This window comes from Phacochoerus africanus, chromosome 6 (genome assembly GCF_016906955.1).
Source record: "Phacochoerus africanus isolate WHEZ1 chromosome 6, ROS_Pafr_v1, whole genome shotgun sequence".
NCBI classification, from domain to species: Eukaryota; Metazoa; Chordata; class Mammalia; order Artiodactyla; family Suidae; genus Phacochoerus; species Phacochoerus africanus.
The window spans coordinates 32775054-32793806 of NC_062549.1; the positions used below are offsets into that span (position 1 = coordinate 32775054).

Below are 18753 nucleotides of genomic sequence, written 5' to 3' on the forward strand. Positions count from 1 at the left end.
ACAAACACTTTGCCATCCCCATTCCCATCCACAGTCAGTGAGGTGGACTGCATGAAGAAGCCACCTGTGCCTTGATGTCCCAAGACAGGTGTTGTAATCTGTGCCACGCTTTTTAATCTCTTTGGGACTTTCTGTTTTAGAGATGTAGCTTTACGTCAAGAGGACCAGCTTGTGTGGTTGCAAGAAATTAGGAGAGCCTCAAAATCCTTCCATGAAACTGCTCTTCACCATCTGATTGAGACCTATAACTGCAAGAGCTTTTATCTTAAAATTCATGCATCCCTGCCAAAATGCAAATATCCCTGAGAAGGATTAATGTAAAGAAAAATCTAAAACAAGTAACTGTATAGATGGGACACGAAAATTCATCAAATATGGTGAAGATACACAAAGAGCTAATGTTTGGGAGACACAGCTATCCATCAGTGAACAAGAGGGATCCAGCAAATTTTGTGAGCAAATTAACATTACCAAAAAAAATCAGTGAGCACCTTTGGAGTGGGGTGGAGGGGAGTGAATACAGGGACAGGGAGCTGAGTCAGGAGGTAAGATAGTGTATAAGTCAGGGTTCTCCAGAAAAACAATCAATAGAGAGTATGTATAGAGAGAGAAGGAGGTTTAGTTTAGGGAAGTGACTCACATGGTGGAACCAGCACCTCTGAAAGCTGCAGAGTGAGCCAGCAGGCTGGACACCCAGGAAGAGTCAATGTTGCAGCTGGAGTCCAAAGGTGGGCTGCAGGCAGAATGCCCTCTTCCTCAGGGGATGCCAGGCTTTTCTTCCTTGTATGCCCTTCAACTGATTGGACAAGGCCCACCCACATTTGATAGGATAATCTGCTTTTCTCAAAGTCTACTGATTTAAATATTAATCTCATCTTTTAAATATCTTCAGAGTAACATCTATATTCCTGTTTGACCAAATGTCTGGGTACTGTGAATTAGCCAAATTGACACAGAAAATGAACCATCACAACCAGATTGAGTAATGGAGAGGAAAGACAACACATAGAGCTTTGCTTGTTTGCTTCTTTGCTTAGGCTGCAAAGAATGGATGGGTAGATTTTGGTAGTAGGGGGAGAGACAGGAAAGGTATCAGTGATGATCAGAACTTTCCACCTGAACCAGGAAGAGCATGGAGGCCCTGGTTCCCAGGGACAGTGGCTGGAGAAACAAGGTCCCAGGTGGATGTCCGGATGGAGACATCCATCCTGTGAACAGGCAGGAACATAGGCCTGGGCTTCGGAGAAGACATGAGTTGTGCAGGCAGAGAGCTGGGAATTAGCCAGATGTGTGCTTGCAGGAGGACACCCGAGCATCTCTGCTGAACGGAGCTGCAAGTTGAAACTGTGAGACCGAATGGGTTTTCAGAGGGAGCCAGTGTAGAAGCAGAAGAGTGAGGATCTCTGTTTGTCATGCACTGGGCCTGCAGAGAGGTTCTTTTCATGGCACTCAAGAGCCCGAAGCTGCTGCTGAGTCATTAAGCTCACAGAGCACATTCAGGGAAAGCTTCAGGCGCATGGAGAGGCAAATGGTGGTGGGAAGGGAGGTGTTCCCAACAGAGGACATAGCACCTGCAAATGCACAGAGACCAATGAGAGAGCTGAAAAACTCTGGGAGTGACTGAAGGGTAAGGGGCTAGGGACAAGTGCTCACAAACGATGTAGGCAAGTTCACCAGAGCCACATCCTAGACAGCCCATTATGTCAGGGGGCTGACTTAGTCCTGAAGGAAATGAGAGCTGTTGAAGTAAGATGTTTTCAGTCCAACAGGAAGGTCCAGACTGCAGAGCGGATGCCTGATTGTGTAATCTGGAAGGGGTATTGGGGGTCCAAGGCAGGGAGGAGTCAGAAAAGGGAGAATCAGAAGCAGGCTGGAGACTGTGAGGGCGGGAAGAATGAAGCACTGGTAATGGCCCTAGACTTTGATGACTGGGAGGTCACTGGTGCTCTGCGAAGAGCCATTTCAGGAGAAGGGTGGGTGCAGGAACCAGAGGTGAGGCAGGGAGGGACATGCCAAAGGATGGAAACGGAGAGGGGGACGCAGTAGTAGAGAAGAAATGATTTCAGTTTCTCAAAGAACAGAGAAAATTTGACATACCAACCCCAAAGTAAAAACATTTATGAGGACAGTCTCAGCCCTCTTGAGAAAGGAGAAGAAGGGACCTTCTGCTCAAAGAAAAGGGAGGGAGGCAGAGGTTGCTGGCTTGAGGAGAGCAAATCTGGGAGCAGCTGTTGGAAGAAAGCACAGGGAGGAGGGGAAGGACCCTTGGGGCCATGACTGGGGTGAGGGAGTGTGGTTTTGAAAGCTGCTGCCTAGCAACACCCAAGCTGGGAGTGGGAGAAATGGCCAGTTGGCTTTGGACCTTGGAGACTCCTAAAACTAGGTGCAGCTTAAGGTTGAGGGACTGGGATGCAGGCGGACGGGGACTCAGCTGTTGCTGCCAGATTTCTTTCCGGTGCTTCCAGTGAACTTAGAGAAAAGCTATGCTCAGCTGGGAATTTCAACCTGATTCAGCTCAAATGTTCCTTAATGACTCTGAGCCTGCAATTAGTGGGTTGGACTCTTTGAGAGTGCCTGTATTCCTCAGATAAATGGCTTCAGAACAGCAATGGTCCTGATGTGCAGGAACCATTGTGATTCCAATGCGAGGGCCTGCTGGCCACCAGCCAACTAAGACTCAGAGACTAAACTTCCAGGGTGTCGCTAGGATTCCGCCTGGGGTGGCTGTCAAGGAAGTCAGTCACTGCTGAAATGACTGTTGATCCTGGGGTCAGGAGCATCTTCTGTCCTTTCTCCAGCCATCAGGAATCTCTGCCCCGCAAAGGTGATTTTTGCTCTGATGAGTCAGGAAGCATAGATGCTCCAAGGCTTGCTTCAGACCCACATGATTCATCCAGCCCAGGGATCCCTCTGGAGCACTGAGCTTGGGAAAGGATGCCCTGTGAGGCTTCAAGAACCCAGCAGAGACAATGTAGTCCCTTTGTCCATTCAGCAGCTTTTAACTTAAACATTGTTGTAGTCTTTCCTGAACACTACCTGTATGAGAAGTAATAAGTTCCATATATTGAATGAATAATCAGAGGATTCCGTCCCACGAGCGGTTGTTCCATCTCTGCTCTAAAACTCTCTGCTTTTAATTTCAGAGTGATGTTCGCAGGTCTGTTTTTCTGAGCTCACTGAAGAGATATCCTTTACAATGATAGGTCTTGATGATTAATGCTCTTTCAATCCGGAAGGCTTTCAGTGTTTTGTACTCACTTTTTATCGAAGCTCCTTCCCACCCCCACCTTTGCCTTTTTGTCCTCTCCAGGACATTTTCTAGCTCCATCAGCTTTTTCTCCTATATATGTTTACTTCTTTGAGCATAACTCGGCTAGGTCCTGGGGCTCCCATGTTGAAAGAGGCATGATTCTGGGAGCTCACCTCTGGCTGTTAAGACAGATGCACATATAAGGCTATCTAGACAGAAGGACAATGAATGTATATAGAAAGGCCTGTGGGAACCCCGATGAGCATTACTGAACACTCTCAGGGGTAGAGGGGGGAGTAGGAGAACTGGAGAGAAGAGGATCAGGCTGAGAGCCGTGCTTAGAGAAAGTGTCGGGGTTAGGGTCGGGTTGGGAACCAGCAAAGCCACAGAGCTCTGGATGTGCAGGTATTCTGGCCCTGGTGAATGTTCACCAGAAAAACCTCTCCCTTCCATTTCCCCAGGCTTCCTTACAGTCAGACCATGGATATGTGACTCATCCTTGGCCAAGGGGAAGTCTGTCTTTACTAGACATGGTTGTGCCCGCATGTGACTTCTTGAAAAGCTGTGTCTGTTTTTTGTAACAGGAGAGGAGATAGAGCCTAAAGATTGGAAGCATCTGTGTCCTCAGTAGTGTCTATAGCCCCTGCACAAACCCTTCGTCCCCTCTGCCCCCAGAGCCCTGATAGGAGAGGCAAAACATACCCCAATTTTTCAAGCCAGTTTTAAACAGTTATGTAGAGGATATTCAGGTTCACAGCAGAATTGAGCAGAAGGTACAGAGACTGTCATCCATCACCCCACGGCTGGTTATTCTCCAGCAAGAAACAACATGCTCCCCAAGCTTGGAAATTCACTCCAGACCAGAAGATCTGGGTTCAAAATGGAAAGTTCAGTTAGATAGAAGAGGAACTTTTAAAATAAAAATACATCAAACAGGACCACGGAAAGGCATTTGCCTCTTGAGATTCAAACATAATTTAATATGTTGTCTTCATATCAGGGATCCATAAATAGAAATGAGGTGGCTCTTCATAATCTGAAATGGAGTGATCTCCAAGAAATACTGACTGGAGAAAAAATTGAGGAGCAGAATGAAATGGGTTGTATGCACCATTTGTATAAAAAGAGGTAAAAAGAATAGGCATATTATTTTTATCCATTTGCTGTCTCTGAAAAGATAGATAAGAAATGAATTAACTGCTCCTGAGGAGAGGAGGGACTTGGGTGGCTGAAGAACAAAGGCTGAAGAAGGAGACTCTTGACTGCATTCCTTCATTATATTTTGAATTTTGAATCACATGCACTCCTGTCTATTCAAAAAATAAATAAGGCCTCAACAATCATAATAAAAGTAGTCATTAACTATAAAATTATTCAATATACTATGCAATTTTACAAATATATTAAATTTCTGTGTTAATTATATGAATCTTTATAAATAGTGTCAATGACTTACCATAATATTAATATTGGAAAAATAAGTAAACAGTAAAGCCGATGGACCTGCATTTGAAGCCAGTTACTAGCTGTGAGGTCTTGGACAAATCACTTACCCTTTCTGAGCCTCTGTCTTGCTCTGAGCACAACGACATCCCTTACTGTGCAAATTAAACGAGAGTCTGGTGCAAGGGCTGGCCCTGTGCACACGTGGAGAGCTGGTGGCTGGGGCATGGATGGGCTCTGGGACCCACCTTCTGGGGGTGGGGGTAGGGGTAGGCAGAGGACCAGAGGGTAACAGAGCAGGACCCTCTCAGGGCAAGGAGAGCAGCCCCGGCACTGGAGCCTCTCCTCTGGGAAAGCAGTCGTTCTGCTTCCAAAGGCAGCTCTGGCCCAAAAGCCTGCAGTGTGCATTCCACTGTGGGACTTTCATAGTCCCTGGCCTCATGTTGGCCTCTTTCCTTTGCTATCAAGAGGATAAACACCGTGAACTTACACAGCCCAGTCGCCTGTCCAGGCAAAGTCCCTGAGGGCTTTCTGGCTTGGGCCAGAGGGCAAGTGAGAAGCCAGAAAGCTGCTCCTGGCCCTTCCCCACAGCAGCCTGCACCGCCCTACAGTTCTTCATTCTCAGGAAGGAGAGGGTCATGAATCAACTTGTGGGTCATGAAACAGGGAAGTGATTTCTTCTTTCCCTAGTTTTGGTTGTGGGTAAAATTGAGGCACCAAAAGCCTGAGTCACAAGAGCAGGGCAGCTGGGCTGTGGGGATTCCAGGGCCACCCACTCCCCAGCTCCACTTGAGCTGTCCTTTCACCCCAACCCACTCTCAAAAAATCAAATTCTGCTCACAGAGGCAACCAACTAGTCGTTGGGGAGGGGAAGTAGGAGATACAATTGGATGTAAGACAGGTTTGGGATATATAGCCAATATGGGGAATATAGCCAAGATTTGGGGGAATATAGCCAAGATTTTGTAATAACTGTAAATGGAAAGTAACCTTTAAAATTGTATAAAATTTTTGTGGAAAATAAAAATCAAATGCTGTAAAAGAAATCAGATAGCTTCTTTTGGTGTTCCCTTATGGTGCAGTGGGTTAAGGATCCCATGTTGTCACTGCCGTGGGTGCGGGTTCAGTACCTGGCCTGGGAACTTCCACAAGCTGAGGTTACCTCCTCCAAACAACAACAACAACAACAACAACAATAACAACAACAAAAACCAAACAAACAACAAAAAAAAACAACCCCACAAAGACAAACAAAAATGGTGGCTTGTTTGATTTCATCTGGTCTCTGTAGTTGCCTCACCACCCGTTATGCAATTGTTCAATTGAAACCACCAAATTATTTGTTTATAAATAAGCAGCAGGAAAATGGAAATGTCTTAATTCTTCCTTCTCCATAGGCATCTCCACCTCACTCAGACTGGCCTCCCTTGGTGCCTTGAAGAGAGCCAGAATTAGAAGAAATATTACTTTAGCTCTCAAGATGGAAAAAGATCTAGCCAGGAGGCAGAGACTCTGGAAAACTGCTAATAAATTGTTACTGCCTGCTATTAAAGGGTTGGAGCAGATAAGGCTAGAAATAACTGATAAGTGGGACTTGTGCATTGAGAACCAAGGGGAAGTGGCGCCTGGCGGCTCAGACCGTCTCTGGCTGGGGCAGTACAAGCCTCACCTTCTTCAGTAGAATCTTGGCAGTTTCATTCATTGCCTTGAAGATCAGTAGTTATTGATGGCAATTATGAATAATTAAATATCACGGGGGGAGTTCAGGTGTCAGAGAAATCACCTAATTTATGTCTGTAGCATTGAAAATGCACCAACATGCCTCTTCTCTGATTTTATTTATGATGCTTTCATGGGACAGAATTGGGATTGGGGGTGTAGTTCCTTGTGAGGCTTCCCCAGGATGGGAAGGGGCCCAGGTGTGCCACTGCTCAGCCTCCACTGTGGCCCTGCCTGTTGCCCTGGTGCCTGCCCAGCTCATGCATCTTGTTCCTTGAGAATTCCCTGTCCTTCTGTAGGCAGCCCTTGCATTATGGGCCCACAGCCAGATGGACACATGGTGGACCAGGCTCTTCTGTGGCACTGACCTCTCTTCCAGCCAGCACATCTCCCAAGATCCAAGAGGATGAACCCAAGCATCTAACAGCCTGATCTTTCGGGCACACACATCTCTGTCCATCTTCTCACTTTTTTCCTGGTTGTCCACTGTGCTGGCATTTTTGGGTGGGAAGCCAAGGTGCCCCAGAAGCCTTGTTAGTTAGAGATCCTGCCTGCCTACCTCCTCCCCCTTATTCCATAGAATTCCCAATCTTTGGAGTTTCCAGAATGCCTTGCACAGACCACATCTTTCTACCAACCATCCTCCCGACACATTGAAGTGTTTGCTGTCTCCGGGTTCAGGAGCAGGAACCAGCCGTCCCTGCAAAGAGCAAGGCCATGAGGCAATGGGACAAGAGTGAGCTGCAAAGTGAGGGGCCAGGTCTATGGAGGGGGGCTGGTCAGTTAACTCCAGAATCTGGAATTTGCCTAAGGCTGAGCCATCTTTGGGCAAAAGAGCCAGGTTATATGTAGTGCCCTTGCCATCTCCTCTTCACTTTCTTTCACAAATGCCCTTCAATGCCTCCCTCATCTGCTCAGAGAAGCTCTGGCTTTTGCTGCTATTTTTTCCAGGCGGCATCTAGATTCAAACAAGCCCAGCCTCCTTTCAGCTGGACCCCAAGCTCGCCAGCAGCCTGGTTGTCACTGGCTGAATAGGAAGTCATTTGACAAGCATCTGAGGTACACTGAGTCTGTGCAGTGGCCTGGGCTGCAGGGCCCCTGCATGACCACTTGCACATGTAGGTTAATGGAGCAACCACTCTCCCTACTGTGTGGGGAGCATTCTGAGGCCCAGAACTATCCTTTGCCCAGGGTTATACAACATCCAAATTCTGGAGCACAGATCTGGCCCCAGAGCCAGGTTCTGTCCTTGACACCTCACCCCTCCTCTTCAACAGGGGCCTCAGGAAGATGAATCTCTTAACAGGGGCAGTGAAGACTCTCAAATGGCAGGGGAATGACTTAGGGAGTCCAGATCCTTGACCTTTGCTGATAATGGCAGGTAAGGATCTCAGAAAAGCCAAGACCCAAGGAGACTGTGGCTGGAAAGCAGCTGACAACAAAGACTCTGGCACCTTCTCAGATCATCCTGGAGCTGCCTGGTCTGCTGGGAACAAGGCCTGTGCACTCTTGCTCTAGGGAAATACAGCATTAAACAGCTATCCTCCAGGCAGTATAACCAGAGCCTGAACAGGAAGAGAATATCAGACAGGCAAAGGGCTTGGCCTCTTTGATGGGAGGAGTCCAGGGCATGGAAGGCCCAAGTGGAAAGACTGGGGGGCAGGTGGCAGACATGGAGGTCTAACCCCTCCAAGGCCAAGTGCAGCTTTCAGGAGATCCTCACTCTGGGGGTTTGCTGGACCCTGCCCAGCTCACTGGAGGCCAAATGCAGCCTGGAGCACTGATATGCCCGTAGACTTCCAGCTGGCGTTTCTATGCTGTGGAGCAGCCAACTTGTGCAGCTGGCAATGTGCCACAAAACAAGTTAGGACAATTCAGAGGGGTGGCCCACAAAGACTGCTGCACGTCCTCCTGCCTGGGACCACATCTGGTGGGAGCAGAGAGTGTGTGTACACATGACCAGAAGTGAGGCCACTTGGGCAGTCAGCAGGGTGCAGGGTCTGGTTTGATACGGTGGCTCTTCCTGGGGCAGGGCACAGGGGCACAGGCTGGCAAGGTGTTCTGTCCCACAGGAGTGGAACTGGTAGCTAGGCATTTGGGGAGAAAGCTCTGTCCTCCATACTTGGCCTTAGGGTGGCAGCTAATCCTATGTCTGGAGAGGTTGGCACTTCCTTCTCTTAGGCCTTTAAAGTAGGCCAGCTCCCTCTCCTGGAGCGTGTCCAGCCTTTGGAGGTTATGAAACAGCTTTCGCTTCACTTCTGTTTTCAGAGATTCGTTGGTGGAAACATCCACACCACTCACCACTCCACAGCCTGGAATGGCACAGAGCAGCCTCTGGAAAAAGGATTGTCACCCCAAGGGGCCTTGCAGGCTGTTGTGCCCTTGGGAGTCAAGCCAATGTGCATGTGAGCCCCCGTAATGCCATTTGCTAGTTGAATGGCTTGGCCCAGTGACTGAATCCTTCTGAAGATGAGATTTGGAATTCCTGATAGCCTCCTTCCCTGCTAGGTGGGTTGGAGGGAAAAGGATGGAGCCTGTGAAGCAATGGAAGCATCCTTTGGTCCAAGAGAATCCGGTATGTTGAGTACCAAACCGTTGAAATCCAGTGGAGCCAGCGGGGACATCCATCCCTTCACGCATGTGCTGCTGAGATTCAGGGCACACCCTGCTGGGCACTCTTGGAACTGCAGCTCCAGCCTCTGCATCTGGGCCAGCCCCAGGAGAGGCTAATAACAGTAATTGTGATTATAGCCACCACCTGCTGCTGCTGACTTTGTACCTGCCACTCTTGCAGGCAATTTGTATCCATTATAAACTCATTTAATGCTAACAATGGTCCTTTATCCTATTTTATAGATGATGAAACTGAGGCACAGAGAAGTTAAAGAACTGGGCCAAGGTCATACAGTTTGGTAAGTGGCAGTTCTGAGATTCAAACCAAAGCAATCCAGCTTGGCTCTAGATAGTGCTTATAATAATTAAACTGAAGTGCCTCTTAAAGATATGGTCAGCACCACTATCAACAGAGGCCAAGTACAGAATGCCAGTCAGGTTTGGGGACTCAAGGCTGTTCCATGAACAAAGCACAGGGCTCTGTCACTTGTCTACCACTGTAGAATGGATGCTCTGGAGCCCAGGTGGCAGCCAGCAGAGCTAAAGGACAGCCTACCTCTGGGGCTGCGAGGAAGGAAACCTTGGAGCGCTTCTCCTCTGGATGTTGGACACTCCCGGGCCTCCTCCATTAACACTGAGCTCTGTAACTCACTCCAAACTCTGAAATGGAACAGCACAGGCCTCTGAAAAAAACAGTAAACCCTGAGAGAATAACAGCAGAATTAGAATAACAAATGCCTAGCTCTGCCGGGGGAGCTACATAGACATTAGAATGGAAATTAAGCTGGAGAAGAGACATCTCCAATGGACTTTGGGGATTGCTGGGTTTTTTCGTTTGTTTGTTCATTCCATAGACTGCCTTTCAGAGAGAAAATTAAACACCAAACAGAAAGCAAATGTTCAGGGGAAGAGGGATTCTGCTTTTCTCTGCTTCCCCATTGGTAGCCTGACTGCCCAGGGCTGGGCCTGCCTCTGTGGTCCCCATCCGTCCTAAAGCCTGGTGCCATGGCCCACATGTCCTGGCCACCTTCTGCAGACACTGTTGCAGTGGGCAGGAGGATGGGGCGGCGGGGGGGAGGGAGAATGGGGAGAGCGAATGATGAGGGCACGTGTCTATGTAACTAACCTTCAGTAAAGGGAGTGGGGGATGGGGCAGCCATAACACTTCTGCTGGAGCAATTAGAGCCACTAATTGCTGCCTGGGATGATCCAAGCTCTAAATGGGGCTTTTATGAACCCGCAGAATTCCCAGGGAGCCTGCAGGGCTGCGGCATCCTGGCATCCTCTTGCAGAGAAGCAGCAACCATTATACTAATCACGAGGTCATCCGTCTGCCCTCCCTCCCCTCCCCCACCTCAGTTCAGTTCCTGGCCTCTCGCACCCTAATTACTCCTGGGGTGTGAGGTGCATGCAGAGGTTGGACTCTCATAATTATATTAAGAGCTTTTGACAGGACCAACCTTTCTATCTTCTATTTCTGTCTTGTTGAAATTCTACTGTGCCACATTAATGGCTGATATAAATATGAGGGGAAGGATCCATCAACCCTTTCTGGAAACAGGGAAGACAGCAGAGTGTATTGTGTCCCCAGCACTCATGTCCGTGGAGAGATTTATGGCTTGTTCTCTTGACCAGCAGGCAGATTGCCCAGACTTAGGTTGGAGCTGGAGCGGAAATCCACGTTGTCTCATTTAGAGGTAAGTTTATTGCATTGATTTTTATGCCAATATCAAATCATATGGCTGAAAAGGACCCCCAGAGGTCTCTGGCCTAATCCATGCCTATCCTTGCACCCCTGTTCTCATCCTGACTTGAAACGTGGTAGTTTGCCTGGACAGGTATAAAAAAGTGAGCATTAGCAAAGTCAAGGCTGTTGACCAGAACCTTCAACTGGCGTGTTGGCTGAGGCCTGACTGCCTTCCATCCCCAGCCACTTGCGTCTCTGACCTCAACGGGAGTTAACAGTGTGATGGCCAACACAGCAAGACCCCTGCAGGGAGCAGTGAAGTTGAAGACATGATGGCAAAAGGTCAAGAAAAGCACCATGGATAAATAGTCCCCAACTTTTGCCTAAGACAGACAATAACCAGCATTACCAATTATATACCATATGCCAGGTCCTGAGGTCAGCACATAATGTGTATTTAAGCCTCATGATAATGCTATGAATTAAGCATTATTAACACATTTTGGAGATGAAGGAGTAGAGGCTTAGAGAGTTTAAGTATTTATCCAGTGTCACATGGAGAGTAAGTTTCATGATTGCAATTGTATTCCTAACTAAGGTTTGAACCCAGACAATCTGAAGTCTACACTCTTAGTCCCTGCATTAAATTGCCAATTGTACACCCAAATGAGGGAGAGAGAGTAGAGGAGGAAAGAGGGTGTGAGGCAGTCACAAATAACCCTAGGAAATATCCCTTGGGGGTCTTCAACTTTGATTTCTGCCCTCCTCAACTTCTCTCCTTTCCATCCTTCTCAGGAAGATTTTCACCAGGGTTTGATGGGTTTAAGAGGGTCACAGAGAGGCAACACAGTCCTTGGACAACCGTGCTTCCTGAAGGTCCATCAATTATTAGTTCATGTTCTGTGCTTGGCCATTGGTCTGCCCTTCACATATTGAAGCACCATGTTGATGAGTCTAGTAAATATTCCAAGTTTCATAATCACATCTGTTTATTCCTGGTGAATGCATGAATTCATATTTCGGTACTTACTAATCAATAGATGTTAACGTGACCAGGACATCATAAGGCATATACTACTTCTTCATTCTCGCCTATAATGACCCACATCAGTCAGGAGTATGCTGGGCTGCAGGGCACAGAAAACCAGACTTATAGAGGTTTAAACACAAAGAAACATATTTGTTGCATATACCAAGAAGTCTTTGGCTAGGAAGCTGATCAAATTGGTCCATTGGGTCAGTGATGTCACAGCCACCTGCTCTTGGCTTTTCTTATAGGTTGCAAGATCGTTGATCAGTCCCAGTCTTGGCCTTGGTGAGCTGGAACAAAGTTGAGTAGAAAGAGTAGGCCTGGGTACAAATCCCGTCTCTGTCCCTTTGCCTCTTGGAACCTGAATTTGTTTCCTTGCATAATGAGGATAGAGCCTTCACTGTTGGCTGCCTGGGAGAACAGGAGGGTGGATTGGAAAAGCACCAAGCACAGAGCCAGGCACATAGGAAGTACTCAATATACAGTAGTGGCTCTTATCCTGGCATATTAATTAAGGCTGACAGGCTGTGATGGGTGTGGCTTGGGGGCACAGAGGTGCTTAATAATCTCTCTGAAAGACCACTGAGAGATTTCTTTGGAATTCTTAGACAAGGTGCCTGCTTTCTGAAACAGGGCAACACCAGAGCACTGGGGCTCAGCCAGTCATGAGCCAGTTAAGCAGAGAGGAATGGACACAAGTGGTTGTGCTGGCCCTACCCTCAGGGGCCCTTTCGGGCATGGGAAGTGAGGCCGAGGGTGTCAGGGGTCACTGGTGGCCACGCTGGCTCTGAAGCACCAGCAGTTCATTTTATAAATATTCCTGCCCAGGTCTGGGGCCCTTGTTGGTAAAGGGAGGGGAGCAAGCAAGAGGATCTCCCTGTGAAACTCTGTCCACGCACAGATGAACTTTGCTCTATGGGTCAGGTAAGTCTCACTGTTGAGCACCAGTGATTTAAGGGAGGAAATGATGGGGGAACACAAAGCTTTTCTCCATTTAGCCAGAAATAGCAGCTGCATTCCTGAGGCTCAGTGAAATGATTCCTACTGGGAGTTCATGGAATCCCTCTTGCTGCCAGGTCAGGGCACCGGAGGACCCAAGGAGCCGTCAATCCTGGGAAAAAGATGCAGATTTTGTTTGCAGGATACAAATATAAAATCTGATGGTATTTTATGCCACCTCTTAGAAGCATTATTTCTCAACTCACCAGGAATTATAATAGGCCTTGTTTCACCAGCAGTGAAAATAGACATCATTAATTTATGCAATATTTATGTAAACTAGGAGGACTAAAAGAAGACCTTCCACATCTATTTTCCTATCCAACACTCACATGGGCTGGATGTTAGTATGAAAATTGAAGGAAATGAAGACACTGAGGTGCTAGGAATTATTATGCAATGTTTCTAAAGTCATAAGTTAGGGAATTACAGAAAGGGCTCAAACCCAGGTCCTCAGATCAGCTCTTGGTATCATGCCATTTTGCTTTATTCATTGGCTAGTTTTCCACCCATGTATGGCTAAGTCCCATCACCAATCCGTGTCTCGTCTTCTTCGTCTGGAGCTGCATGAGCACAGATCCTGGACTCAGAGCTGGGGCTCTGTCATTACGCGCTCTGTGACCTTGGCACTTCCCAGGGTCATCATCCAAATAGAGATAGTGCCTCCCACACGATGTATTGCCAAGCACATCATGGATGCTCAGTGAATGGCATCATTGACCATTATTATCAACAACAATATCTCTAACTCACTCTCTCTCTCTTTTTTTTTTTTGTCTTTTTGCCTTTTCTAGGGCCACTTCTATGGCATATGGAGGTTCCCAGGCTGGGGGTATAATTGGAGCTGTGACCGCCCGCCTACACCAGAGCCACAGCAACGTGGGATCCGAGCTGCGTCTGCGACCTACACCACAGCTCATGGCAACGCTGGATCCTTAACCCACTGAGTGAGGCCAGGGATCGAACCCACAACCTCATGGTTCTTGGTTGGATTCGTTAACCACTGCGCCATGACGGGAACTCCTCTAACTCACTCTTATTTAATCATCTGGATCCAACGACAGGGATGACCCTCTTGTACTTTATGTATTTATTTAAATGCCTCTGTTTAGGCATTAGATGTGACTTCCTTTGAACGGAAGCCTCTGGAGTCAGGGGCTCTCATAATTTTCAATGAAGCCCACCCTCTCCCCTTTGCTCATTTCCACAGCACCCGTCTTATATATATATTTAGCAATTGAACCTAAATTAGGTCACAGAAGGGTTGAAACTACTGACCAGCACGTGTAGGAATGTAGTCAGTCCGAACAAACATCCACAAGAAAACCCACCAAAAGCAGGGTACGTTCATTGTAATGCCTTTGAGTAGAAGAAAACGAACAAACACCCAGAGAAAAGGTTGTAAAGAACAGACCCACTTGAAACATTTAGTCAAAATATTGACTAAATATTTCACCTCGGGTCTGGATGTTTTGTCCTCAGGCAAAGCCCACAAACATTTCTGGCTGAATCGCTGCACTGGGTTCTGCAGCTTTTTGTGTCCTGTGAAAAGGAAATAGTTTATCTGACACGCTGCCTCCTGCTGTCCTGCCTGTAGAGTGTTAGGCAAGCACCTACTTAGGCAGGAAGGGAGACAGCAACCAGGAGTGAAGACATTGCTCTTTAAAGTGTATGATGCCAGTCCTAGCTCCTAGAAAATCAAAATCAGGCCTTTGGAAGAAATCACATTCCGACACAGATGGTCCTGCCCGACAAGCCCAGCCAGCCTTTGGAGCCTTTGGAGTGAGAGTTGAGACAAACCTAAAGTAACGGGAATTTGCACCAAGGTGAGTAAGTGCTTGTATTTAAAGGGGAAAAGAGGTTTTAAACCTGAATATGCATACTCAATTCACTGGGCTCTCTTTGCCTTTCTTTTTTTCTTTTATTAGATTCATTTTTGTAAAGTCTACAGAAATTTTCTCTAATGGTAACTTTTAAAAACACTGCACCTTGGAGTTCCCGTCATGGCTCAGTGGCTAACAAATCCGACTAGGAACCATGGAGGTTGCAGGTTTGATCCCTGGCCTTGCTCAGTGGTTTAAGGATCCAGCGTTGCCGTGAGCTGTGGTGTAGATTGCAGACGTGGCTCGGATCCCACGTTGCTGTGGCTGTGGCGTAGGCCTGTGGTAACAGCTCCAATTGGACCCCTAGCCTGGGAACCTTCATATGCCGCGGGTGTGGCCCTATAAAAGGCAAAAAGACAAAAAATAAAAATAAAAACACTGCACCTTGCTCGTGATAATGGGGCCGTGATTTTTTTTTCTCTAAACAGGATCGCCCATTTTGTATTATATTCATCCCTCCTGCCTTCAGACACGTCTCTCCTCTCTCCCCAGCTCCAGGACAGGCCCAGAGACATCCGCTTCCATGAGGAGCCATCTTTGGGTGAGCCTCACTCTCCGGCTCCTTCTCGTTCTCATGCCTCCATGTCAGTGTTGGTGGGGAGATCGCAGGCCTGATACCCAAAGGCTGGAAGGCATGGGGGGCACTCAGATGCCTAGGTTTGTCTCCTGGCTCCCCGCTTAGAGCTGTGTGAGCTTAGGCAAGTTACTTAATCTCTCTGGGCTTCAGTTTGCTCATTGGTAAAATGGATGTAATGAGAATTAGGACAATTAAGACAAACAGAGCATGCTTTCAACAGTGCCCAGCACATGGGAAGTACTGGGTGAGTGGCATTTATTATTAATAGCCATTATTAGCCATTATTGTTGATTTCTAAAAAATTCTCATAGATCTCCCCATTCGCATCATTCCAAACACAATCTCTGGTCGTCTGGGATTATGCCCTTTGGGCACAAGAGCTGGACATTGCACACCACAACATATGTACACACTGCAGTGTGTACACACCACATCTTAAGATCTTACAGAGGGGTTTGCTGAGGCCTAGGGGGGCTCCTTTGCTCAGCCAAGCGAGGGCCAGAACTGGAGAGCAGGTGGTCTCATCCTCAGGCTGAAATTCATTAGTCACCTTAAGATTTAAAAATTTTTGGCAAAAGAGGAAGCACTCTCGAGATTCAAATCACATGAAGCTGGGTGTGTGTGTTGTGCTTAAACGAAGCAGCTTATGACGTGGGGATTCAATTTCTGTAATCTGTTCTAAATTTAAGCATGCAAAATGTCAAGTTATCTCACTATTTTGCTTCAGTTTAAAAAAAAAAAAAAGATTTAGATTTATGGCTGGATGTTACAGGAACTGCTGCTCCATTTCAAATCCTGGCAGGCCCCACCAAAGCAGCAGTTGACCAAGAAGTCACTCCCTGAGCTGAATGAAGGTCAGTGTGTTGGCTCTGGAATGGATATCAACACATCAACATTAAGAGCCAAACCCCCTCTCCTATCATTTTGTGGTGGGGGTTAGGGGATGGCCTTGAGGCTCCAAATGCTCCTGGCACCAGCTATGCTCCCATATTGTCCCTAGCCGCCTCCCCTGCACCCCTCCCACTAACTGCTGCCAAGGAGCACCATAGGGCACCCCTTCAGGGTCCGGATTGCTGCATCCCCCTGCCCTCAGTCCCTGGGCAAAAATGTACCATCTGAAAGGGCTCCCCTGGACTTCGTGCTGGGGCCTAAGGGACAGTGACTGGCTTTGGGATTCCAAGTCACTTTCAAATGATCCTCTAAATCTGGGAATTCAAGAAGGTACCAGGTAGGTGAAATATGTATCTTTCTTGATTTAGGTGTTCTTAGGTAATAGCCCTTCAAAACATTCCTTCTCCTTATCAAAGCCCTGATAAGAAAGCTTCCTGATGGTTAAACAATCCTCTTTAAATAGACAAAGGAAATGGGAGCTGGGAGGATTTTTTTATTCATTTTTAACAAGGTCTGGTTACACCCTCTGCCTGGTGTAGATAAGCACACTGATTTACTTTTCCGTAACTTAGAGCCAAGATGGCAGAGCTCTGTGGTATATCTGGTGCTTTTACAGCCTGAGTAATAGTGCTGTCAATCACGAATTGTCAATTGCTCCCAAACCCTAAGAGCGTCACCAAAGGCCACCCAACTAAAGTCATCTCTGATTGATGCAATCTCACCTCCTCAACTTAATTCTCAGCACTTGACTCCCTGATAGTTTTCTTATTTGTTTATCTTTGATCTCCAGAGCAAAAGAATAGGAACTCCTGAATAACCTCCACCACAGCTGTGTGCACAGAGCCCAGAACAGTAAATTGTTCAACACTCAAGGCTCTTGGCTGTGTTAACTTCTGTTAGGCAGCAGAGGCCAGGAAACAAGTGGAGAACCAGAAGAGGAAGGAAGGCCCCAGGAGGTAGGCTTTACCAAGTGAGTAAAGGAAACTCTTTCCAGGAGAAATCCAGGGTGGGAGAAGTCCGGAGCCCAGCGACCAATGTGGAGGTGGAAGAGGCTAGCAAGCGTGGCTCCTTCCTCTCCTGAGGGCAGGACCTGCAGGAAGAAATGAGAGTGTCAACTCTCAGCTGAGCTTTTCAGTCAAGCTTCTCCTTCAAGGAGCTGCTGGAGGTGCACGTGTCCTCTTTTGCTTGCTCTGCACCCGTGGATATCTCAGATCAGCTGCTGGAATCTATCCTCTGTCTGCTCTCATTGCCCTTCATCACAGCAGGTGCTGCTGCATCAAAGGCCGAGTGAGGTGGTATTGGGAGTATTATGATTGTGCGGGTGGCCCTGCCTACAGACTGAAAGTGTGAAGACGGCTGCATGGACTGGACGCACTGACTTTCAGAGATGGAAGTCAAGGAGAAGCCCAGAGAGGGGAGGAGGGAGCAAGCCTGATGCAACCAGGAGGGGCTTTGAGCGCTGGTCTGCTCAGGCTGCAGAACCAAATGCCACAGACTCGATGGCTTCATCACTAGATATTTATTTCTCACAGTTCTGGAGGCTAGAAGGTGCCAATGGATTTGGTTTCTTCTGAGGCCTCTGTCCTTGGCTCGCAGATGGCCACCTACTCCCTGTGTATGGACAGGCCACTCAAGATGGCTGTTCTCTTGCTCTCTGTACATGTGCTGCTTGACCAGTGCCTGCTTCACCTTCACCCTGCTCACCTGGCTGACCTTCCTACGTACTTGCCCCAGGCCCCAGCTCTTTCTAATCAAAGAGCAGTGTGAGCTTGCCCCCTCTGTTGGTTTCCCTGGTAACGAAGGAGCCCACCAGATGTCAATTCTCCCAGTAACTGGCAACTCCCCTAGCCCCCAGCAAAGCCGCCACATCCTGCCTGCTGTTCACTGTCCATGGTGGGGTATCACCGCAGGACCATGCTTCAGACGTGTAAGCTCCCCCATCCATTAAACCACGATGCCTCTGTTACTGACCCCAGGCTTTTTCTTCCATCTTAAGACTGGCCAAGTGCAGGCCTAGTGGGCCTGTGGGGCAGAGCCCCACAATTGGCCGAGCAGGAGACTCCTGTGAGCCCTGAGAATTGAGAAATACAGCACAGGGAATGAATCGTTGCAAGGGCTGCCCACTAGCATGTGGGGCCAGAAAGTTTGAGGGGGTGGTTTCAGAGTTGCTGGGGAAGTCCCAGGCTAGCTGCCTACAGTTTGTGGGGACCTGTGGGCGCTGTCCTTCATGAATGAGGGCTGCCATTCTGGAGAACAATGACCCCTAATGGCTCTGCTGTCCTATCCCGTGAGCCTTTTGTAATTGGTTAACCTAGCTCTGTAGAAGGAATGATATTTCTCTTTTTATGCCTTTGACATGTAAATAGTCTGACTCTCTGGAACTTTAATCTTACGAGATTTCTAAGAGTTAAGAAAGAAAGAAAGAGACTTTAAAATTTTTTATGTTTTAATTATTTTTTTTATATTGGAGAATAGTTGATTTACAATGTTGTGTTAGTTTCAGGGGTACAGCAACATGATTCAATTATACATATACACATAGATATTCTTTTTCAGATTCTTATCTCATATAGATTATAATAGAATGTTGAGTAGAGAACTCGTTGATTATCTATATGATGTATGTATATGTTAACCCCAAACTCCTAGTTTCTCTCACCT

At 47.5% G+C, this 18753-nt stretch overlaps 1 long non-coding RNA gene across 2 annotated transcripts; it reads left to right on the top strand.

The window, feature by feature from the left end:
* Positions 1 to 14765: 14765 nt before the first annotated feature.
* On the top strand, positions 14766 to 18055 carry LOC125128779 (uncharacterized). 2 transcript variants are annotated; one of them, XR_007135314.1, is made up of 3 exons: positions 14766 to 14791; positions 15117 to 15165; positions 16883 to 18055. It is a non-coding gene; the product is annotated as an uncharacterized LOC125128779 (long non-coding RNA). The 2 variants fall into 2 exon arrangements; XR_007135313.1 differs by lacking the exon at positions 14766 to 14791 and having other exon boundaries at positions 14959 to 15165.
* The last annotated feature ends 698 nt before the right edge of the window (positions 18056 to 18753 follow it).